General features: G+C 42.6%; 1 protein-coding gene across 2 annotated transcripts in view; it reads left to right on the plus strand.

The window, feature by feature from the left end:
• The first annotated feature begins 855 nt into the window (after nt 1-855).
• The window catches only part of ZBTB8A (zinc finger and BTB domain containing 8A), a 35,281-nt gene continuing 10,358 nt past the window's right edge, over nt 856-25,778 (plus strand). Inside the window, exons 1-3 of one of the 2 annotated variants that reach the window (XM_045190791.3) lie at nt 856-1,190; nt 12,075-12,201; nt 12,728-12,831. The gene's annotated coding sequence lies outside the window, so the exon portion shown is untranslated. The remainder of the gene's footprint in view (nt 1,191-12,074; nt 12,202-12,727; nt 12,832-25,778) is intronic. The other variant, XM_045190790.3, reaches the window with a different exon arrangement.

Genomic DNA, 25,778 nt, shown 5'->3' on the forward strand with positions numbered 1-25,778 from the left:
TCTCCACCCCGGTGCCCGTCTCCGCCCCTCCTACCAGTCTGGATGAATGGTTATTTTCTATTTTCTTGGTGTTGGTCCCCCTTGCTGTTCGATTCTCTGTCAGTTCTGGTTGTGCGAGGAGGCGCAGTGTGTCTACCTACGCCGCCATCTTGGTTCTCCCATCACTAATTGTTAATGAAACCAAAGGAATAAAGTTTGTCCAATAGCACTATGACACAAGACAGGAATCTATAAATAGAAACACAAAATTAAAAAAAATTAGTCTTTTTTTTTACTTTTACTACATCAGAGTACTTTTCAGTCCCTGACCCCCCAGCATGAGGAACTAGAAAACTAATTTAGTTTATAGAATTAATGCTTCTGTAGTAACAGTGAAAATTCAGTGATCTAAGATTTTAGCAAATATATAACCTGTTTGTACTCTAAATATTAGGGACATACATATGTCAGGAGAGGTTTGATGTACAATAAAATATTTGTATTTGAAAACACAAAACCTACTACTTTTACTAGTTTTCTATTTTGTCTGAACTTAACCAAGAATTATTTTCTCTTATCTCAACCTCTCTGGGTTTTCCTCTGAATAAAACGCTTGTGACCTGTAGAGATTTAGAAAAGGTTTTCCCCAACTAAAATAAGTGCTTCGAAAAAGGGAAAAATTCTGTGTAAATCCCTTCTATTTGACGTTGCTAAACTTAAGTACGATACTGTCACACGTACTTATACAGTAATTGTGGGACACGCCTAAGTCCCTCCCTCTTTCCTAAACCAAATTCCCCATTTCCTAGAAATCCAGCCCTTCTGCCCTCCGGAGGCGCTTTTCCCAACGCAAAGTACAATTTAAAATTTCAGCTCCCGACTAAAAAATGATTCCGTAGTCAACTGCTACGGAATCCGGGCGCCCCCGTGCCTCCGAAGGGTGCAGCGGGGTGTAGGCAAGGGCTGGGGGAGTGGGCGAAGCTGCTGGTTGGTGCCTGAAATCTGTGCGTTGCCCCTTTAATTGTGTCCTCAGCCCTCGGGCGTTTCTGTCCAACGCCCACGTCAGCAAATACCTTTTGTGTCTCTCACGTTGGGGCTACTTGTTTTAGGGCGCCAAGGACCGGCTTGGAAAAGGGGTACTCCCCCCGCCGAGGACCAGGAATCTCCCCGCAAGCCTGCGCGCGCGAGCGGCCGGTGCGCCTCGGCCCGGGGTAAGAGGCTGCGGGAGGCGCGGGCGGGGCGTCGGGGCTGCGGGGACCGGCTGGACCGGCTCGCGAGCCTCGTCGCGGGCGGAGGCGCCGCGGGCTCTGGCCAGCTGGGCGGCGGCGGCGGCGACGGCATGCGGCCCGGGGCGCGGTGCCCCACACGTCCCCGGCCGGGCGAGCAGCGGGAGGCGCTGGGGCGAGCGGGCGCCATTTGCAGCCCCGGGCTCAGCGGCGGCAGCGCGCTGGCTCCACGGGGCTGGAGATGGTCACAAAGGCGGCGCAGGCAGCGGGCGGCCGGGGACGCGGCCTCGGGGCGGTGGCCTGCGGGGAGAGGCAGGCGGCGCCAGGGCGCACCGGTTCCCAGACTTCGCGCTCGCCTGATCGCGCCACCCTGCCCGGCCAGCCCATCCTGCGCGCCCTGGAGGGGCTGCGGGACAATGGCCGCGCCGTCGCCGCCTGCGCCCGCCTAGTCGCCCCCGTGGAGCGCCGCGCCCGCTTTGCCTCTCGGCCCGGAGGTGGCGCGGGGAAAGGCGGGAAGGAGCGCGGAGCCTCCTGGCGGCGGCAGAAAGGCGGCGCGGGGACGGTGCCGGGCGTGTCTGGAGCCGTCGGGCGCCACGGAGCGGACTCCCCGAGTGTCGGCAGCCCGCCGGGCTTGCGCTGCTGCTCGAGTGACGGCCGGCCAGGCAAAGGGGACGGCGGGGGCCGAGGCTTCTTCCCAGCGGCCCCGGGCACTTGCCTGCGCGGGAAGGTGGCATACTGGGCAGTAGTCCCAGTTTTTCCGTAACTCCTCCATCCTTTGGTTTTTATATCATGCGACAGATCCAGGCTTAGAACAGAAATCACCTAACAAATATTGAGCTGTGATTATTGTTTTGCAATTATCACACGTGTGCACCTTCTACTGATGTAGACAGCCACTTTTGTAAGTGAGCGGTTTAGTTCCTTCCCCTTAAAATGCTCTGGTGTATCGATTGTGCCAGTAGTCAGACTCCACATCTTTCAAAAAGTGGAGTTTTAAAAAATGAGATAATGACATGCAGCATTGTAATAGTTGCAATGTTCTATGTTAGGTTGTGTTTGTAAGCGGTAGATTGTGCTATTTTTAATAAACGTTTATAGTTGCTGAACTTTATTTAACAAATTTAAGTACTTTCACTTACTGAATCGTTTCACTTTCACATAAAACAACCATACAGTCAGGCGGATGGTTATTCCACTTTCCAGAGGAGGAAATGAGTTAAGCGCGGAGTTTCTCCTTTAAGCCAGAAGGTAAACGATGGCAGCCTCCCAGCGCCCTTGCCTCCTGTTCTTGCTCTCCATTTCCTCCTAAAGTCACCTCCAGAGTCTTCCAGAAAGCCAATCAGTCACATCGCTCTCCGGGTCTAAAAACCTTAACCGATCCTTATCAGAAAAAAGTTCAATCAAAATCCTCAGCGGAAGAGTCAAGGGCCAAATTTTCTCTCCAGTCTAATCTCCGGGCCTCAGTTATGGGGGTTTTGTGGGACTCCAGGAACAAGAGCCCTTCGCTGATAAACAAGGATCTCGAATATCTTTATTCCTGGGAATTTACCTGGCCTGCTTCACAAGGAGAAAAGGGGCAGTGGGAATCTCATCTGCCACCCTTGGCCAAATGGGCGCATATGGGTTAGGCTCTGTCAGTAGGAGGCATCCTGAGTCCCTGGACCCCTTCTAGGTCGTGTACATTTCAGGTGCCAGCAAACAGGGCGCCCCGTCAGGTCTTATCTCCTGAACTTGAAATCACCAGCCTTTCTGTTGATAGTGATTTGGGCCCAGGAAAACAAACAAACAAACAAATAAACAAAAACACTTTATAAGGTAACACTAAATTCATTTTATATAATTTAAATTGTATTTTCTACATACAGAATTTTTCTCTAATAGGCTTAACCCTTTCAGTGACACACTTATATGTGTATAATAAAAGATTCGATGTAAGTTTATTTGATTCCCCCTGAGGGACGTTTTTGTCACTTTTTTGCTCAAAATTGGTCAGTGGCTCCTCATTTTACTCAGTTTAAAAGTCAAAGTCCCCGGCATAGGCTACCAGGGCCTCCAGGAACTGGTCTCAAGATGTTCTCCCTGCCTCACAATCTGCCCTTCTTTTTCCTTTCTTTTAAAAAATACTTATTTTTAGAGAGGGGGGAAGAGAGGGAGAAAGAGAGGGAGAGAAACATCCATTGTGGGGTTGGCCCAAAACCCAGGTGTATGTCCTGACTGGCACTGGAACCGGAGACCTTTTGGTTTGCAGAACTATGCCCAGTCCCCTGAGCTGCACCAGTCAGGGCTGGCATTCCCTTTTCTGACTCCATTTTTCATTGCTCTCCCCAGCCCTCCCTGCCTGCGCCACCTCAGAGCTTCTGCAGGTGCTGTTCCATCTGCGTGGAAGGCTTTTCCCCCAGATACCTCCCTGACTCTCACTGCTCTTGGACTTAAACGCCATTTTCTCAGTGAGACTTTCCCAACTATGGTTTTGATTATTTTTTATACTTCTAAATCTTTGCAGAATTAAAAAGATGTTTATCCACCAAAGAATATAATTACCATGTCAGCTGGCTGAACCTCTTTATGATGCAGGGATTTTTGCTAAGGAGGCTAAGTGAGAATTCTAATGAGAATTCTTTTGGTGACTCTGATGGCACACATTAAATTTTAAATTAATGACTATATGACTTCAAAGAGAGAGTCTCCTAGCCTACAACCTTAGTTCAAGTTACACTCATTACCTAAATTTTCAGTTTATTCGTAGAAATACATATATTTCCCTTCTATCCCAAAGACCTTTGAACTTAATGGTTCCCAAAATGTGCAATTACTTTTTCAATCCATCTTTTTAAAGACCTTCGAACTTAGTGGGAATCTTGAATTCTTTAATATTATTAGGACCATTATAGGTATTTAACTCTCATGGGTATTTTAAATGTTTCCCATTGAATTTTGGATGTCCCACACGAATTAGTATAACTTGCTGTTTTAACTTTTATTGTCAATCGACTGAAGAAAACTTAAAACATATTACTGATTTCCATGATTGAGTCGCATTTTGAAAATAAAGCTTTTTTGATGACTTAAGAGTACTATTATGAATGCAAATTGTGTTAATGCCCTATGGAAATAAATGTTATCAAGTTATAACGGACCCCAATTTATAGGACAATTCCTATTTTCTTGGAAAGCTTCCTGTTTTGCTCCTTTTGTCTCCACTGCCTTCGCTCAGTTCCTCACCAGTTCTTGCTTTGGCCTATGCATTTAGCCTTTAAATGGGTCTCCGTGGCTCTGCCTCTCCCACCATTTCTCTTCCTCCGTGCTGTCTCGGTTTTTCTTCTGGGTATGTATGTTGGATCATCATAACAGTGAATAGCTGCTCTTTATTGAGCCTTAGCTGCATGCCATGCATCGTGCTAGGCATTTTGCACACACTGTGGTCAGAAGAACGCAAGACTTAAGAGTGTCAGCTTGAGGCCTGAATTCTAGTCTCTGTTCACTTGCTCCTTGTGCAGTCTTGGGCGTTTTCTTCTGATTTCTCTGTGCCTCGGTTTTTTAAATCTATACAATGTGGATCACAGCAGCAGATAATGAGTGCAAAGTGTTTAGCCCAGTGCCCAGTAAACATTCAAATTGGATGCAAAAGGGATTTGCTGGAAAGTAATCTCACAGGATTATATGATCATAAATTCCTAGATGGGCAGGTTATGGCAGGTATTCATGCCCCAGGCATATACCTTCTTTAGTAAAAGGCTTATCTTAAAAAAAAAAAAAAAAAAAAGGGAGGACCCCTCCTGGTGTGGCTCAACGGAATGAACACTACCCTGAGAACCAGAGGGTTGCCGGTTCGTTTCCCAGACTGGGGCTTGTGCCTGGGTTTCTGGCCGGGTCCCCAGTGGGGGGCGTGTGGGAAGCAACCACACATTGATACTTCTCTCCCTCTCTTTCTCCCTCCCTTCCCCTCTGTCTAAAAATAAATAAATGAAATCTTTTAAAAAGCGGGGGTGGGGGTGTTTTTTTGCCTTAGGCAAGCTTTGTCCATTGTTTCTGTGCATCTAGGTTATGCCTCTTTAAAATGCCTTTTTTCAGACCCCTCCTTCTAAAGGGTGATCACCCCAAAAAGAACAAGTAAGTTTAACTATCTTGTAATCCCTTCCCTGCCTTGCCTTCTCCCACCATCATATAATCTTCCGTACAGTTGGCAGCAAAACAGCACCAGAATATTACCAGCACTTGATTTCTGGCTAAGAAAGAATTCCGAAGAAAGACTCAGATACAAGCAAAAGTTTATTTACAAAGTCACAGACGTAGAAGAAGTGAGCTGTAGAAGAAATGGGATCAGGAAAGGGGAGAGGGAGAGGAAGGAGAGGGAGAGGAAGGTAACCTAGGTAAGGGAGCATCTCAATGGAATATTGATCAGCTTTCCAGGTGTCACCTCAGGGTTGTGGTTTCCACAGATTGGTCAGTGCTGGGGGTAGGGTACAGGGTCATTAGTTGTTGCATCTGGTCCTGGGTTAAGCTTGGCATTGCTCCACTGCTCTGCTCTGGTTTTGCTGCTTTTCTGGACCTGGAGCTGAAACACAACTGAGCCACAGGGGTCCAACCTTCTGGAAACTTTTTTGGACACTCCCAGGCACAGTCATTTGCTGCCTTGGGTTTATACTTCCCTTCTACTAGGAGTATTTTCTTCATTGTATTGTAACTTTAAAAGCCCCTCTCTCTCTTCCTCTCTGTCTCTTTCTCTGACTCTCTTTTCTCCTGATGGAAATTGAGTTGTGCCAGAGGACTGACCTTTGACATGTCATCATCGCTTTGTATTCCCAGGGCCAGATATGGCCTGGCACAGAGTAGGTGTGCAAAAATATGTATTGAATGAATACATTTACCTTTCAGTTTGAATATCTACTCTTCTCATAAAAAGAAAATAAAAGGTTTTTGCTTTAAATAGGAAAATAAAACACATATAGCTGTATGGAGTTGAGAACAGTATAAAAGTAATTATTGAATCAGAGGATGAAGTTACTTTCTTTCAATTGTTTTTCTAACCCTTCAGAAAAATCTGCACCTGGACCCTGTAGCTAAGTTGGTTAGAGCAGGGGTCCCCAACCTCAGTGGACAGGTACTGGTCTGGGCCTGTCAGGAAATGGGCTACACAGCAGGAGGTGAGCTTGAATGTAATGCACTTAAATTATCCCCAAACCACCCCCCACCCCAGTCCGTGGAATAATTGTCTTCCATGAAACCAGTCCCTGGTGCAAAAAGGTTGGGAAATGCTGGGTTAGAGCATCCTCCCTAAATGCTGAGGTTGTGGGTTCTATCCCCAGTCAGGGCACATACAGGAATCAACCAATGAATGCATAAATAAGTGGAACAACAAATCTCTCTCTCTCAAATCAAAATATAAAATAAAAATAAAAATAACTGCCTAAGGGACAAAGCTTTGAAAATTCTAAAAGAAAGTCTCCACTGCTTTGAGTCTCTGGTTCTCAGCAGCATCTGAAACATTGAGAGTTTAACAGACACCTGTGTAATGGCTTCAGTTTCCTCATCCACCTGGCACTGATGGATAAGGTGCAACATTAGGTTCTTACAACTTCAGAACATTTGGGGGAAGCTTTATTCCAAGATTTTTCATCATCAGAAGACACTTCACCAATGAACCAGGCCATTTTATCTAAGATCTTCCTTAAAAATATATATTTTATTTATTTATTTTTCACAGAGGGGAAGGGAGAGAGGAAGAGAAACATCAATGTGTGGTTGCCTCTCATGCGCCCCCTACCGGGGACCTGGCCTGCAACCCAGGCATGTGCCCTGACTGGGAATTGAACTGGCGACCCTTTGATTCGCAGGCCGGCACTCAGCCACTGAGTCACACCAGCCGGGGCTGCAATAACATTTAAAAAATATGAATAACAAAACAAACTGTTAACGGATGAATGGGTAAAGAAGATGTGATCTACAAATGTGAGATACACACACACACACACACACACAAATAATAATCAGCCATGAGAAAGAAGGAAGTCCTGTCACTTGAGACGACATGGATGGACCTTTGAGGGCATTGTGCTAAATGAAATAAATCAGTCAGAGAAAGACAAGTACCGCATGTTACCACTTATATGTAGACTCTAAAAGTCAAACTCACAGAAACTGAGAGTAGAAAAGTGGTTGCCAGGGGCTGGGGTCGGGGAGGGAAATATGGAGAGGTTGGTAAAAGGGTATACACAGACTTTCAGCTATAAGATGAATGAGGTTTGAAGATCTGTACAACATGATGACTAGTTGGGAACACTTTCTTGTGTAATTGAAATTTGCTAAGGGAATAGAACTTAAATATTCTCACCAATAAATAAATATGTAAGGTGATGGACATTATTAACTAGTGGGAAGAACCCTTTCACAGTGTATCCACACTGTATATCAAATCACCGTGATACATACTTTCACTACTTTACTATTTTATTTGTCAATTACATCTCAATTAAGCTGAAAAAAAAATGTGAATAACAAACATCCTAGTTCATAAAGCATGATGAATGAGGTAACATTTGAAATGGGAAAATGGCACAAAGTTAACGAAGAACTCTTCCTTAGGGTGAGGTGTGCAGTAACTGGAGTAGACCTTGGGTACTGCTGGGTACACTGTAGTTTTGAGATGGTCACGTTCTCTGGGTGCGCAGACACGACGGAAGCAGTCATTTTCGTGTCCACCTTTGTGTAAGTTAGCATTCTGTAGCCCACAAGAAAAATGTGAAGTAATACAATTTTATAAAGTTTACATTTTTTACTTCGTTAAAGCAGTATTTTATAGTCATCTGCATAATTAATAGTGGTAGAGATTATTATTACTGTTAGCCAACATCATCACGGGCTTGTAAGGCAGATACTATTATAAGCACTTGACTTAGATTATCTTCTCATTTACTCTATCCCATAACTCTAGGTGTAGGTGTCATTACTATTCCCATTTTACAGATGAAGAAACTGAGGCACAGGAGCGTTCCGTGTCCAGTTAGTGGGTGGCAGAGCCAGAATTCGCACCAGGCAGCCTGATTCCAGAGCCTGTTCCCCAGCACACTGCCCAGTACTGCTCACAGACAGACTACTCATCCTTCAGCTTTTAAATCTTGCAGCAAATGATGTACTAATATGTCATCTCGGCCCAGTTTCAGAAAAGAGAAACCGCTCCAGTGTTTTAACTTGTTTACTAAAGGGAATTGAGTACTTACAAAATCACTGGAAGGGCTGAAAGGAGTGGGCTCCAGGCTGGGCCTTCAGAAATTGTTCCCAGAACCAGAGCACCAAACAGGCCCTCCAGGGGGAGGGAGCCACCGGTGCTGCCGAGTTCCAGATGGCATTGCTCACTCAATTCAAGGCTCAAGAAATTGCTACCCTGAAACTGCCCCTCAGCATCCACCAAGTAGTGAAGGCTGTCTCCACCAAACTTGCCTCTTGACAGCCATGAAGCTCTGGGACACTGGCGAGCTGCTGCAGAGAGACCCGATGTTTCCACAAGTGTGCTGCCAGCGTTAACAGCCAGAACAGCCGAAAGACAGTTCCCGCCTCATTTCTGCTTTCCAGATCTCACAGCGCAGCCTCTGGGAGCTGGACCCCATCTCACAAGGGGAAACTTAACTGGAAAGGAGTCTGGGAAATGTACTTTTAGTTTTCCAGTTAGAAAGTCAGAAAGGATGCCTGGCACAGAAACCTACTCTAACTTATATCTGCTAGGGTGGAACTTGGTGGTTGTCCCTTAAAAATGACATTTAATTACAGTGTAAAAACTGGTTAGGGCACAGACTAGGTTCAGAAGTCAGTATTCTTAAAAAGCCACAGAATTAACTTTTGCTTGTCACTGGAAAGACCCAGTACACTGGACAGTGCTAGTTAGTGCGCTCTTAAGTAGCATTGTTGAACTAGTGATGCTGGAGCTGTCGGAGTAAATCCTGTTTGCTGAGTGCCGTCCCAGCTCACTGCAGCTAGGAGGTAGATGAGTTTTTGGTGTAGTAAGGAGTTCTTAAAAATTACTAATTTTGTTCCCCCAACTACAAAATCCTAGTTCATCCCTCAATTTGATCCTGTTTTAATGATGAGTGGGTTTTTAAAAAAGATTTTATTTATTTATTTTTTAGAGAGCGAGGAAGGGAAGGAGAAAGAGAGGGAGAGAAACATCAATGTGTGGTTGCCTCTCGAGCGCCCCCTACTGGGGAACCTGGCCTGCAACCCAGGCATATGCCCTGACTAGGAATTGAACCGGCCACCCTTTGTTTTGCAGGCCCGTGCTCAATCCACTGAGCTACACCAGCCAGGGCTGATAGGTGTTTTTTTTTTTTTTTTTTTTAATTTATTTATTGATTTTAGAGAAAGAAAGGTAGGTGGGGAAGAGAAAAAGAAACATCAATTTGTTGGGCCACTTACTTGTACATTCATTGGTTGATTCTTGTATGTGCCCTGATAGAGGGACTGAATCCACAAACTTGGCATATCGACTGGGGATCGAATCCGCAGTCTCGGTGTATGGGGACAGTGCTCTAACCAAATGACCTTCCCATCAGGGCCAATGACTGGTGTTTCTTAAAATCTTTTTCATAGCCAATTTTATTCTTCAGTATAATTTTTGTTTTTATCCTCACCCAAGGATAAAATTTTTATCATTGCTTTTTTAGAGAGGGAGGGAGGGAGAACAACATCAATAGGAGAGAGCAGCACTGAATGATTGCCTCTCGTTTGTGCCTGGACGGGGGATCAAACCCCCAATCTCTTGGTTACAGGATGGCACTCCAACCAACGGAGCAACACAGGCCAGGATTCTTTACTCTACTTTAAATGTGACTCTTAAAAAGTGTTGATAGCCCACTGTTAGAGGTTTGCTGTGTCCAACGTCCATCACCTTTGCTCTTTGCTTGTTCTTGTCCACTTTTTTAGATTTCTTTTGATTTCCTCATTCTTCCCAACTATGGAGACTGAGGGACTTTAGAAAAAAAACAACTGTTGCCAGTCATAAGAATTAATCACATGACACTTTATGGAATACTCAGACCATCTCGGCTATTTTTTCTATTGGTTGGTGTTCAAAATTTTTTTTTTAAAAATTTATATTGTGAATTCATTGGGGTGACAATTGATTAAAAATTATATAGGTTTCAGGTGTACTCTTCTATAATATATCATCTATATATTGTATTGTGTGTTCACTACCCCAGGTCAAGTCTCCTTTTATGGCTGTTTACCCCGCTCCTTACCCTCTCTGGTAATCCTGCCTTACCCCACCTCCTTTCTTTCTGGTAATCACCATACGGTTGTCTGTGTCTGTGAGGGGTTTTTTTGCTCCACCTCCTCGCCTTTTACCCAGCCCTCCAACCCTACTCACCTCTGACAGCTGTCAGTCTGTTCTCTGTATCTGTGAGTCTATTTCTATTTTGTTTGTTTATTTTGTTCATTAAATTCCACATATAAGTAATATCACATATTTGTCTTTCTCTGGCTGGCTTATTTCACTTAGCATAATACTCTCCAGGTCCTTCCATGCTGTTGCAAAAGGTAGGATTTCCTTCTTTTTTTACAGCTGCATAGTAGCCCATTGTATAAATGTTCCACAGCTTTTTATCCACTCATCTACTGATGGGCCCTTGGGCTGCTTCCAAATCTTGGCTATTGTAAATAATGCTGCGGTGAACATAGGGGTGCATATATTCTTTCAAATTAACGTCTTGGGCTTATTTGGATATATTCCCAGAGTGGAATCACTGGGTCATAAGGCAGTTGTGTTTTTAATTTTTTGAGGTATCTCCACACTGCTTGCCACAGTGGCTGCACCAATCTGTATTCTCACCAATCGTGCAAGAGTGTTCCTTGTTCTCCACATCCTCGCCAGCACTTGTTTATTGATTTATGGATGACAGCCATTCAGAAAGGTGTGGGGTGATATCTCATTGTGGTTTTAATTTGCATTTCTCTGATGATTAGTGACGTTGATAGTCTTTTCATATGTCTATTGGCCATCTGTGTGTCCTCTTTGGAGAAGTGCCTGTTTAGGTCCTTTGCCCATTTTTTAATTGATTGTTTTTTTGGTGTTGAGTTTCATAAGTTCTTTGTAAATTTTGGACATTAACCCTTTATCAGATATGTCATTGGCCAGTATGTTCTCCCATTCAGTGGGTTGCCTTGTCATTTTGTTGATGGTTTCCTTTGCTGTGCAAAAACCTTTTAGTTTGATAGTAACAAAAACATGTTTTTGTAAACCTCTAGGTCAGCAGTGTTTGGAATGGTTTAAATTGCCAGAATTCAGACTTCCTCATGAGTGGGTACTTGATGTGTATGTTTTCTTCTTTGTACTTGCTTGTATATCCTAAGTTTTCTGTAAATATATAATACTTTTATAATCAGAAAAAATACATATTATTAAAAAAATGATTTCATTGATTTAGTCAAAATTATTTTGGTGGGAATTCTTAGCTTAATTACTTGGTCTCCCATCCAAGTATGAACCAGGCCCGACCCTGCTTAGCTTCCGAGATTATATGAAATTGGGTGCATTCACGGTGGTATGTCCGTAGACAGCTTATTTGACTGGTTTAAAAAGCATCAAATTCATTTTTCCACTGCCTATGGACAGAAAGCCTTACCACTCTACATTAATAAAATTCAGAGTCAATGAAGAAACTAGTGGAACAGATTTTGTTGTCATTAGAGGTGGTAATTAAAATGGTTTGGAATATAGTAGAAACTGAAACTTTTTTAATATATATATTTAGATTTTATTTATTTAGAGAGAGAAGAAGGGAGGGAGAAGGACAAACATCAATTGGTTGACTCTCAAATGCCCCCAACTGGGGACCTGGGCCACAACCCAGACCAGCAATTGAACCTGCAACCTTTCAGTGTGCAGGCTGGCTCTCAGTCCACTGAACCACACCAGCCAGGGCGAAACTGCAACTTCCTTGTCGCCAGAGTTGTCACAGCTGCTGTTAGAAGTTGAGGTGTACTCTGGTACAATCTGGCAAGTCAGGTAAGAGTTATAAAGATCTGGGTGGCTGCAGAACCTTAGTCGTAGCATTTCCCCCACGCCTCTCTTACCCATACAGTTTTTAAGTTGAATTTTTCCAGTTGAATCTTGAATGCTGTTCTGTTTGGTTTTCTTGCAAATCACATCTGTGTCACTTGCAGGAAAAGGGTAATAGGGTACAAGTTGCTGTCTTTGTATCTCATCCGCTGGCCTGCCTTTGACTATATGTTTTCTTAAGAAGTTTATTTTATTGTCAAAGTTAAAAAGTATGTGTGCTTTCAATTTGCCATAATATATCATAATATTGGAAATCTCTTTTTACAGATTTATATATTAAGGTTCAGGTAATAAATAAATAAATTTCTACTCACTAATAATCTGTGCCAGATTATCTATTTTTACATGTTAAAAATGACATCTGATAGATGCTCCCACATAATTTATTTAAATAAATATTTATTATGTATCTCAGCAGATGTTTGTATCTCATTACTAAAATACATTATAAATGATTGTTTTCTCTCTGCAGGGCAACCCTTCATACGGAGACTGAGTTTGACTTGGAATCTTCCCTTTTTTATTCTATTCAACTGACTCAGCAGGATTTCACGAGCAGCATTTGTAAATTTCCAGGTAGGAAAAATTTTAATTCTTGATATTATGTCTAACTTAAATAGATAAAAAATATGACTTTGCAATTGTAGATTTTATGTTTCAGAGAATGGATTTACTGCTTGAAAATTCAGTGTATAAAACATTCAACATTTGGATCTTCTTGGCCAGGTCTCCCTGTTTGCTTATTGCTAAGTTTTTAATTCATTCATTGCCTCTGTTGTGTCTTCCATTCCACCTTAATGAAACACTCATATTACTTGGGGCTGGAGAGTATCTAGGTCAGTCCCTTCAATTTGCAGAGAAGGTAATAAGCCTAGAAAGGTAAAGGTACTTGTCCATGGACATACAGCTAACGCAGTGGCAGAACAACTGTCAGTACGCTGATCTTCCACTGCCTGCTCCCCACCCCCGCCCCAGTCCCAGCCTCCAGCAGTAGAGGAGTGGAGCTCAGTAGTGACAGGCTGCAGCTTGGGAGTCACTGTCTGGGTTAATACCCTTTTCTGTAAAATGGGGGTAATAAGACTACCCACCTCAGCCCCTGTTTCCTCTGAGCTCCTTCATCTCTATTCGCAGATATCTCCCACATCTCTATCTTTGAGTCTGACTTCCTCTTTGAACTTCAGATCAGCATTTACAGGGGCCCTCTGGCCAACTTTACCCGATTTCCCACTCTCCTCAAACACAGTGTACTTCGAACCAAAGTCATTGCCTCTAAACCAGTTTTTTCTCCTGACTTTTTTTGGACTAATTTCTGTTAGGGATACTACTAAACACCTAGGTTTTAAAAGTCACTCTGTCTCGCCCTGACCAGTGTGGCTCAGTTGGTTGGGCTCTGTCCCACAAAGTGAAAGGTTGCTGATTCGATTCCTGGTCAGGGCACATGTGTGGGCTGTGGGCCTTGTCCCTGATACACTGATGTTTCTCACCCTCTTTCTCCCTACTTTCCCCTTTCCCTAAAATAAATAAATAAAATCTTTAAAAAAATCACTGTGTCCCTTTAGCCTTCTACAGCCAGTCAGCCATTAGGACTCATGGATTTATTTCCCATACAAATCTTTTGCATCTTTTCTTTCCATTCCTGGCATAATCACCAGGTTCAGACCATTAACCAGACTGACACTTGGATAGAGTAGCTGTTTTGTCACTTGGAAGTAGCTTGCTTGGTATTCTCTTTCTCTTTCCCAAGAAGTCCAACCTCTTGACTTTCCTTAGTGGAATGTTAACTTGTCACTTGTAGCATGTAAATCTTGATTTAACTAAAGACACAGAATATCATCACTCAGAATAGCATCATATCTTTTTTTTTTAAAGAGTTTATTCATCCATTTTTAGACAGAGGGGATAGGAGGGAGAAAGAGGGAAAGAAACATCAATGTGTGGTTGCCTCTCACAGAAACACGCCCCCCCAACTGCTGGGGACTTGGCCCGCAACCCAGGCATGTGCCCTGACTGGGAATTGAACTGGGGACCCTTTGATTCACAGGCTGGTTTTCAATCCACTGAGCCACCAGCCAGGGCAGAATGTCATCATATCCTAATCTTCATTTACAGCCTACATCTGGCTAAATGTGAGACTGATTGTTAATATTTTGCCCACTTATTAGACAAACTTTAAAAATTTTTATTTTTTAATGTTTGACTCAAAACTCAAAAAATATTTTAAAGTATACAATGTAAAATTCATTGCCCTGGCTGGGTAGCTTAGTTAGTTAAAGCGTCCTTCCAATACACCACGGTTGTGGGTTCCATGTCCGGTCAGAGAACATACAAGAAGCAACCAATGAATACATCAAGAAATGGAGCGACAAATTGATGTTTCTCTCTCTTTAATAAATTTAAAACAATTAAAAAAAAGTTCGCACCAGCAAATGAGTGGATCAAAAAACTATGGTACATTTACACAATGGAATTCTACTCAGCAGAGAGAAAGAAGGAGCTTATACCCTTTGCAACAGCATGGATGGAACTGGAGAGCATTATGCTAAGTGAAGTAAGCTAGGCGGTGAGGGACAAATACCATATGATCTCACCTTTAACTGGAACATAATCAACAGAAGAAAAAAGCAAACAAAATATAACCAGAGACATTGAAGTTAAGAACAATCTAACAATAGCCAGAGGGGAGGGGATAATGGGGAGAAGGGTTTTCAGGAACTAGTATAAAGGACACATGGACAAAACCAAGGGGGAGGGTGGAAGCAGGAGAGGGAGGTGGGTTTGGCTGGGGTGGGGTAGAGGGGTGGAGAGAAAATGCAGACAACTGTAATTGAACAACAATAAAATAATTTAAAAATTGAAAAAAAAAAAGTTCGTCTCCCATCCTTGTCTCCTGTCTCCCAGCAGCCACCTGACCTCCAGTTGACAACCAGTTTTTTGTTCATCCTTCCAGAGTTTCTACTTATTTTTTCCTTTGTTAAATATGTATACATATTCTTGCTTTTTAACAAAATTTAAAAGAAATTGTCACCCAAGGATCTGTTTATTGATTTTAGGAAAAGAGGATGGGAGAGAGAGAGAGAGAGAGAACGAGAGAGAGAGATACCAATTTGTTGTTCCACTTATTTATGCATTAATTGGTTGATTCTGTATCTGCCCTGACCCGGAATAGAACCTGAACCTTAGCATACTGGGATGATGCTCTAACCAACTGAACTACCTGGCCAGGGCCCATCGTTATTTTAGAGTACTCTTTCTAGTTATTACAACAAAAAAGTTTGCTGTCAAAGAGTGTGCTGTGCTATGCAGGCAGCAGCCATATAGATCTTGGGTTTACTGTGTGTGTCTCTCTCTTTTTATTTTAATCTTCACCGAGGACATGCTTATTGATTTAGAGAGAGGAGAAGGGAGGGAGAGAAAGAGGGAGTGAAACATTGATGCAAGAGAGAAACATCTATCGGTTGCCTCTCATACACTCCCAACCAGGAATTGAACCACTAACTTTTGGTTTATGGACAATACTCCAGCCAACTGAGCCATACTGGCCAGGGTTACCTTGTCTCTTGATTGCATCATTTTCTCTTGTGCTTGATTTAATCTAGTATTTTTTTTTTACAAAATTTAGTGTAGCTTAAATGTACAGTGTTTATAAAGTCTGCAGTAGTGTGCACTAATGTCCTAAGTTGTCACACTCACTCACTACTCTCACTGACTCACCTAGAGCAACTTCCCGTCCTGCAAGCTCCATGCATGGTAGATGCCACTTTTTGCTTTATGTCTTTTGAAGCTCTGTTATAGGTGCAGAGGTACTTATGGTTATTATATTTTCTTGATGAATTAATTCTGTTATCATTATGAAGTGCCTTTATAGCTCTGGCATTACTTTGTCTGATATTTAACTAACCATTCCAGCTCTCTTACAATTAGTATTTTCATGGTATACTTACAAAAGAAAAAATACGAATACACACACACACATGCATATACACATACACATACACATATACATCCATCCCTGACCAGTGTGGCTCAATTAGTTGTGCATCGTCTGGAAAAGCAAAAGGTTACTTGTTTGATTCCCAGTCAGGGCACATGCCTGGGTTGCAGACTAGGTCCTTGGCTGGGGGCATGTGAGAAGCATCTGATCGATGTTTCCCTCTCTTTCTCCCTCCCTTCCCCTCTCTATAAATAAATAAATAAACAAATAATTAATCAATCTTAAAAATAATTTAAAGATTTTAAAAAATGTTTAATCTTCATCCAAGGATATATTTATTGATTTGACAGAGAGAGAGAGAGAGAGAGAGACATCAATGTGAGAGAGAATCATCGATAGCTGCCTCCCGAACATACCCCTACCCGGGACCTAACTCGCAGCCTAGGCATGTGCCCTAACTTGGGAATGAACAAACTGAGCCACCTGTCCAGGGCTTAATGCTATACTTTTTTTTTTTTAAGGTTTTATTTATTTATTTTTAGGGAAAGAGAGCAAGAAAGAGAAGGAGAGGAACATTAATGTGTGCTTACCTCTCAAGGTATCCCCTACTGGGGACCTGGCCCCAAACCCAGGCATGTGCCCTGACGGGGAATCGAACCTTTCGGTTCACAGGCTGGAGCTCAGTCCATTGAGCCACACCAGCCAGGGCCAAGATGTAAATTGATGTAATGTTTTGGGAAGGTAATCTGTTTGTACCTACTTAGCAATTGTGTTTCTAGGAATCAGATTATTTTACAAGTGCTCAAGGATTTATGTGCAAAAGTACTCACTGCAGCATTATTTATAATAGCAAAAAATTGTAATGTCATGACCCACTACCGTATTTCAAATAAGGAATTACTAGGTTTTAACTAACAAGGTATTAGTAAGGGATTGGGCATTGATTTGATAGTTCTCCAGCAGTATCCCCAGGTGTCTTGTTTTGGCAGGTGTATTGTATGACATAACCCTGAATATATTCGTCTCTGTTAACATAGTATCCCTAGTTTGTACTCAGAGACATGGCCATGTAAGTGTGCAGCAAAACCTGGGTCTTTAGGCACACAGTAAGAATGTGAAGACCCCAGTCTCTAGCTAAGTGATATATTCTTATTTATATAACAATTTCTAGGAGGTTTGGGATTTTGAAGCCCAGTGTTAGTTAGAACCTGGGTTACATTAAACATGGAAGAAATTTCGTTACAGATATAACTCCTTATCACAGGTGTACAAGGGTTAAGGTTAACATTACTGTATGAGTATTAAACAGAAATATTACTTTGGATGTTAAAATGAATATTTTACAGTGGCTTGAGCCAGGGAAACAGCTTCAGATAACTGATTAAGTAGAGACTGATCGCAGACTTCCAACATAATGAAAGGTACCATAAAAGTTACTGTAGCCTGAGAAGAAATGACTCACAGCTATATCTGAATGAACAAAGTTGAAAGAAACTTGGCCTGGAGGCATGCCAAAACTTCAGGTATTATGAAGGAAAAAACTGCAATGTAGCAACATTAGTAACTATATTTTAATGATGTGATGGCCTTAATTGCACTGATTCCGTTAATATTCCTATTTATAAAAATGTGTTCTCCCTGCTAAATATAGTATTCTTGAATGGGTCATAGTTGCAGCCTTGGAGAATGTCACATATTAGGAATAAATGATTCTTGGTCACTTAAATTTAAGTAGAAAAGGAAATTTGTTGTTTCATATAACTAAAAATGTAGAGGGAGCATTGGCTGTAGGCACAGCCGGATCTGGGAATTAAAATAATCTCATTAGGACTCTCTAAAACAGTTTTTTCTGGCTTTCTTTTGTGTTAGCATTACTCCTATGTGGGCTTTCTCACTTGTGGAAGAGAACTTGTTGTAGTTCTAGTCTTATAAGAGCCTTCCGTCCCATGCTGTCATGTAGTGAGACCATCATTCTTAGCTTCCATCATGTACCGCACTGAAAGACTGAGACTGATCAGGCTGGGTCTCGCGCCCATGGGGTTGAGGAGGCCAGAGGGTGAATAGCATCATCAGATTGTGGAAGGCAGTTTCCAAAGTAAGAAAGGAATCCTGTCCTGAGGAAGAGAAAGGGATGCTGTGCAGGCAAAAGACAATGGAGGTCCAACTATAACAACAAAAATGGAAGGAGGCTCATGCAAGCAGTATATCTGACATATTTTGGGTAAAGTGACTTGATGCCTGTGATTTTATTTTTAAATATTCTGGGGGGGAATGTGGAGGCAGATCGAAGACACAAAAATGGCAAAATCGTTGAATGTTCCAGGCGGGTAGTAGGTACATGAGCATTCCTTATATTATCCACTCTGTTTTGGTGAGTGTTTAAATTTTTATTTAAAAAAGTTAATGATAAAAACAAAACACAAACAATGACAACAGCGAAGTCAGTGTAGTTTCTAATTGACTAAGGTTGTCTGCAAGAAGAGGTAAGAGAGATGCTGAGAGGAAAAGAATATGTCATTTATCCAGAAGGTCAAGTCTCAGGGTGATAGATCCTTTCAGCTGACTTATCTCTTTTTGGTACTAGAAATGGTATCAGGCTCGGTCTACTCAGGAGAACAGAAACCACTCTGGGTAATTTTCCAAAGAGAAGAAATTTACTATATGAAGTTGGTTCCAAATGTCTAAGAAGGACTGGAACAGCAAAAGGGAAAAGAGGGGCTGGGGGAGCTAGAAGAACTATTCTAATAGATCAGAAGCTTCTGTGTCCCCAAGCTGGAGCCCAGAAGTCTGTCCCAGCTGCTGTGTAGTTGGAATTGCTGTTACAGTCAGTTCTGGACCTGCCAAGGAAGTGCCACTTGTATCAGAGATGGGAAGTCCCAAGGATGGCAAGGCTACTGCAGTCCAGAGTCCCCTGAGCCCTGGTGCCACCACACCGGCAGCCAGCAGTTGCTGCATTTCCACTGCCCAGAGCAGGAAACTTCTTTTCCTCTTTCTGATCTCCTATCAGTTCCTTCTATTGATAAAATCTAACAGGAAGCCAGCTGCAAAGGAAGGAAGCCTGTGAAATATCATATCATTTGCAGAATTCCGATTCCATCAGTAGCAAGTAGAGTAGATCATCGGGGGTGTTGAGCTGAGAGACAACAGGCAAATAAGCAGCATAGTCCACCATTTTGGCTACTTGGCATCCGTACACACCACTCTTCTTATATTTAAAATTCTAAACTAGTTGACGAGTCTGTCTTACAATATGCAACTTTTCTTCATACAAAGACACCCTCGTGCTCTCCCCGAAATGGGCGATATTAACTCTTCTTTTAGGTCTGTCACAATCTAATTTCAATGGAACCATGCAGTGTTTCCCTGGTGCAGGCATTCCTCTCTTCGGAGTTAAGACCTCTGCAGGGACAGAAAACAGAGGTCTTAAAATTCTATTAGTAGGTTATTAGAAAAATAATAATAAAAAAATAGTAAAAGTGAAAGGAGAGACTTCCACTTTTTATTTTCTAGAAGTGAGTGTCCTACCTATGGCAAAAATAGCATTATATTGTGGCAGTGGTTAAAAGTATGTACCACATCCATTTGGATAGCACCCCAATCTCTCAGGGAATCATCTGTTGGATGGGGCCATAATGGAATAGTCAGTTGTTTATTCTACCATTTTATCAGGCAGGCTGCTTCTGGGTGTTGGGGTATGTGGCAAGCTTCATGGTGGCGAGGGAAAAAGGCCAGCCAGCATCCACAGAACAGGTCATCTTGTCCATCTGATTTCTGAGAGCCTCCTCAGCAGCTAGTACCCTTTTATTAAACATTCACATAACACTCTAAAACCTCATACCGTATGCCCATTCCGAAAGGTATATCCATCTACCTTTCCTTCATATGCCTTTCAGTTACCAGTGGTTCTGCTTCTTTCTAAATCCTTGAGCATTTGACCAACTTGTTAGCCACTGTCCACGAATCGGGTAAAAATCCGTATTTGTGTCTCTATGTCCCTGCCAAGTGGACAGCCAGATGCCCAATGGGGATATTTCCCTTCCCATTGCCTTTCAGGGACACTTGTGATGTTTCAGCCATCCACTTCCAGCTGGTGGCTCCATATTGTGCAGAACCATCTCTAAGTAAGGCCTTAACTTTTTCTTCTTCAGCCAGCTAGTTGTAGGTAACTCACCGCGGGCCATACGTGTGAGTTGAGGAAAGGCAGCAGGGTACTAGGGGTAGGTGCTGTGGGAACTGTGCCATTTGCTCATGAACTTATTTGTGGATTCAGGTCCTGTTCATTCTGATCTTGTACAAAACACTTGCTCTCGACGACGGAGAGCTGCTGCACGTGCCCAAATGTGTAATTTGGTGCGTTAGTAACACGATAGGCCACGCAGACACAGCCACTTAGTGTCCCGTGGTCAGCATCAAGCTCTAAGAGAGCCTGGTAGCATTCCAAAAGTTCTTTTGCAAAAGAAGACTAGCTGTCTGCTAGACTTCCAAATCCAGCTACCTGGCTCTAGGGTTCATGCTTATAACTATAAGCTGGTCTATATCAACTTTTATCTCTTTGACCAATTTAAACGTATTATTAAGAGTCTTTCGGGTTTTTATTTTATTTTCTGAAACTCTTTGGGTTCTAATTCTTCTGTTTGTATGCTTATTCTTTTTTCTTTTTTTTAAGTAATAGTAATTTTATTTTTAAATTTATTTATTGATTTTTAGAGAGGAAGGGGCAGGGGGAGAGAGATGAGAAACACATCGATTCGTTGTTCCAATTATTTATGGATTCACTGGTTGATGCTTCTGTGTACCCTGACCAGGGATGGAACCTGCAACTTTGGTGCATTGAGATGACGCTCTAACCAAATTAGCTACCCGGCCAGGGCTCATTCTTCTTTATAAAGAGAGACTTCCTTGTATGTTTTAACGTTTTGATTTATTTATTTAACAACATTGATTGAGCATCTACTGTGTACTTGAGTGCTGTTTGGGGAGCTGGGAGTGCATAAGTAAACAAAACAGGCGAAGTTCCTGCTCTTTTGGACTTAGTAGGCGAAAACAGATAATAAACAAATAAATAAGGGAATGGACGTAGGAGGGGTGCTCAGATGGGATGGTAAAGGAAAGCATGTCTGATAAGGTAACAAATTATCAGACATCTTAAAGATACGAGAATGCGAACTATGTGTATATCTGAGGCAGAGTTGCCGAGCAGAGGGAATAGCTAGTGCAAAGGCTGCTTGGCAGGAATATGCCTTGAATGTTCAGGAGTGAGCAGAGATGTTGTGGCTGGAATGCAGTGCATGGGGGTAGAGCAAAGGTGACAAGGGCAGAGCGGTACCAGGAGTGGGAAGGTGCAGACCACGTTGAGCCTTTTGGGTTGGAGTTGGATGGGGAACCACTGGAGGGTTTTGCGCAGAGGAGCTACATGATTTCATGTAATGTTTTAGAAGGGTCACTCTGACTGCTGCATTCAGACTAGACTGAAGCTGCAAGACTGGTTGATAGGTGATGGTGACTTGGATCAAGTTGGTAACATCAGTAGTGGACAAAAATGGTAAAGATTTTGGGTTTGGTTTTTTAGGTGAAGCCAACAACATGGAGTCAAAGATGACTCTTAATGTTTTTGGTCTAAATGACTGGATGGAGTTATCATTCCTGAGGTGGAGTGAGACTGTAGGAAAAACAGGTTTGAGATGAGGGTAAATGAAGGATATGTTTTTGGATGTGTTGAGCTTAGGATGCCTATTAAGTGTCTAAGAGGAGATGCAGGGAAACGGATATGAGACTTAGGTTCAGGGAAGAGGTTAGGGGCTAGATATTTAAATCTGTGAGGCATAAACTCAAAGATGGTATTTCGAATTGAGACGGGGTGGACTCTCCTAGGGAATGATAATGGGTAGAGAAGAGGTCTGAGCCCCACATCCTGGAGCATTCCAGCCCTAAGGGAGGAAAAATTCACCTTGATCCTCTTCCTAGCTGGGTCTAAAATTAAACTGACAAAGATGGTTGGCAGGATTAATTCAAACAAATGTACTTAATGTAAGTTTTACATGACCCAGAAACCTTCAAAAGGAAGTGAAGAAATAGTTGGACCTGAGTATTTTTATGCCAGGTTAATGAAGAGTGGACAGCTCTGGAGGAATACGGTGGGGTAAGGAGTTGGAGGTGAGTTTAGGAAACTGGGGAAACTCAGCAAAGCCTGTCAGTTCAGTTTCTTGTCAGTGCCCCTTAGTCATCTGAGATGAGGAGGCACCTTTCCTTTGGGTATAGGGAGGGTACCTCTCACACGAGGATTTTATGATCTGTTGTAGGGAAGAAAGGAGGGGGGTGTCAGAGTGACCTTCCTGCTTCAGTTCAAAATATTCAGTGTGCCTAGGTGCCATATTTTGGGGTAGCGTGTCCTGAATCCGACAGCACTTTGCAGGTTCAGAAAACTGAAAACCAGCAAAGGAGACTGAGAAAGAGTGACCAATAGAAGAAGCACCATGAAGGAGAGGCGTTCTGGCAGTCAAGCAAAGGGTTTTAGGGTGAGGAAAGTGATGCACTACGCCAGTAAGATGCAGGCAAAGAAATAACCATTGGATTTAACAACATGCAAGTTGCTAATCTTTTAAAAAATTGTTTTGATGAATGGGGATGAAAACCTGATTAGAAGAGGTTCAAGAAAGAACGGGAGGAAAGTGGACAGCAAATGAAAAATACAAAACAGAAAAACTCTTCTGATGAATTTTGTATAAAGGGAGCAGAGAAATGGAGTAGTAACCAGAGGTAGATGTGAAATCAAGGGCAGGTTTTGTTTGCTTATTTGTTCGTTTTTACAACAGGAGAGATTAGACATCATGGTGGTACGATATTAGAGATGACTGACTTTGTATAAAGAGGGGAGTGATTTTGAGTCCAGCTTAAGCAGAGCTTATTTCCCCCTCACTTGGGTCCTGGGTTGCCTCTTGTACACACCCCAACTGGGGACCAAATCCGCAACCTAGCCACGTGCCCTGACGAGGAATCAAACCCACGACCTTTTGGTTTGGGGACCATGCCCAACTGAGCCACACCAGCCAAGGCCTTCCTGAGCAGTTTTGCATTTGTGTCTGCAAAATGCCCCACGGGCACCACCAGCCCAGGACTAATTTTCTTGTTAATTTTTTAGCTTGAGGTCTCCCACACTAAACATGTAAAATAAGTTTGAACTCCAGAACCTAAAAAGACACAACCTTGGGTTTGATATCATACCTAGGGACAGTCCTTTTTTCCCACCCAAGGCCCTGCAAAGACAAAGTTTCTTCATTAAGAGTGTGGTCCTTACAGGATTCCAACCTCTGCTGCTGGTAAAAACCCAAGCCCACCCTGCTGTTCCCGCTCTGCTCCCTCTCCACGTCTGGCATCTAGAGATTTCATATTCTTTCTTGCAAGCCCAGCCACACACATTTAAGCATTTTTGGTTGATGCTAGCCAGCATCTCTAGAGGTCTGTGGCAGGAAAGTGTCAGTATTCTCCAGACCACCATTTTTGCCTGAATCAGAAATCTCCCTTCATTCTTCACCTGGCGAATTCCTGGTCATCTTTGAGGTCTCAGTTTAAATGTTACTTCTCAGAGAAGTGTTCCCTAACCCTCTCCATCTCAATCTAAACTATTTTACACTTGTATCCTTCCCATAGCACCCTCTTTCTATTTTAGCAAATAATCTGTCATTTGTAACTTCATGGGATTATTTGGTTAATGCCTGATGCCTGCTCTATATCGAAAACTACATGAAGGCAAAAATCAAGCCTGTTCAGTTCATCATATAGCACAAGGCCTAATTTACAGAAGATGCTAAATGAAGTTTGGTAACTATACAAATAATTGTCTGAAAATTTTAAAACGAGTAGTATGGTATTACATGATATCCTAAAACCTATTATTCTGTGTGTCTAGAGACTATAGACTATATTCTCTAAGAAAGTGGTTTTCATGGGAAAAAAAAAGATAGAGGTTTTTGATTGTAATTTTATTTATTTATTTATTTTAAAGATTTTATTTATCTTTTTTTAAATATATTTATTGATTATGCTATTACAGTTGTCCCATTCCCCCCCCCTCACTCCACTCCATCCTGCCCACCCCCTCCCTCCCACATTCCCCCCTATAGTTCATGTCCATGGGTCATACTTATAAGTTCTTCGGCTTCTACATTTCCTACACTATTCTTACCCTCCCTCTGTCTATTTTCCACCTATCATCTATACTACTTATTCTCTGTACCTTTCCCCCCTCTCCCCCTCTCACTCCCCTATTGACAACCCTCCATGTGATCTCCATCTCTATGGTTCTGTTCCTGTTCTAGTTGTTTGCCTAGTTTGCTCTTGTTTTTGTTTTAGGTGTGGTTGTTAATAACTGTGAGTTTGCTGTCATTTTTACTGTTCCTATTTTTTATCTTCTTTTTCTTAGGTAAGTCCCTTTAACATTTCATATAATAAGGGCTTGGTGATGATGAACTTCTTTAACTTGACCTTATCTGAGAAGCACTTTGTCTTCCCTTCCATTCTAAATGATACCTTTGCTGGATACAGTAATCTTGGATGTAGGTCCTTGCCTTTCATGACTTGGAATACTTCTTGCCAGCCCCTTCTTGCCTGTAAGGTCTCTTTGGAGAAATCAGCTGACAGTCTTATGGGAAGTCCTTTGTAGGTAACTGTCTCCTTTTCTCTTGCTGCTTCTAAGATTCTCTCCTTCTCTTTAATCTTAGGTAATGTAATTATGATGTGCCTTGGTGTGTTCCTCCTTGGGTCCAGCTTCTTTGGGACTCTCTGAGCTTCCTGGACTTCCTGGAAGTCTCTTTCCTTTGCCAGATGAAGGAAGTTCTCCTTCATTATTTGTTCAAATAAGTTTTCAATTTTTTGTTCTTCCTCTTCTCCTTCTGGCACCCCTATAATTCGGATGTTGGAACGTTTCAAGATGTCCTGGAGTTTCCTAAGCCTCTCCTCATTTTTCTGAATTCTTGTTTCTTCATTCTTTTCTGGTTGGATGTTTCTTTCTTCCTTCTGGTCCACACCGTTGATTTGAGTCCCAGTTTCCTTCTCATCACTATTGGTTCCCTGTACATTTTCCTTTGTTTCTCTTAGCATAGGCTTCATTTTTTCATCTGGTTTCGAACAGATTCAACCAATTCTGTGAGCGTCTTGATAACCAGTGTTTTGAACTGTGCATCCGATAGGTTGGCTATCTCTTCGTCGCTTAGTTGTATTTTTTCTGGAGCTTTGAAGTATTCTGTCATTTGGGCCTTTTTTTTTTTTTTTTTTGGTCTGGGCACGGCTGTTACTTAAAGGGGCGGAGCCTTAGGTGTTCACCGGGGCGGGGTAACGCTGGTGGCTGCGCTGTGACGCTGTACGTGGGGGAGGGGCTGAGAGGGAGCAATGGCGCCCGCTTTACTCTCCTCCGGATTTCAATCTTTCACTCCGATACCCACAATCAAACTGGGCCCCTCTGGTGCTGGTTCCCAAGTGGGTGGGCTTGTGCACGCCCTAGGCCCCTGTGGGTCTCTCCAACGACCTTTCCTGTGAGGCTGGGACTGCTGCCGCCCCAACCCCCACGAGCGTTTTCAATCAGAGGTTTGAGGCTTTA

This window comes from Desmodus rotundus, chromosome 3 (assembly GCF_022682495.2).
Source record: "Desmodus rotundus isolate HL8 chromosome 3, HLdesRot8A.1, whole genome shotgun sequence".
Taxonomy (NCBI): Eukaryota; Metazoa; Chordata; class Mammalia; order Chiroptera; family Phyllostomidae; genus Desmodus; species Desmodus rotundus.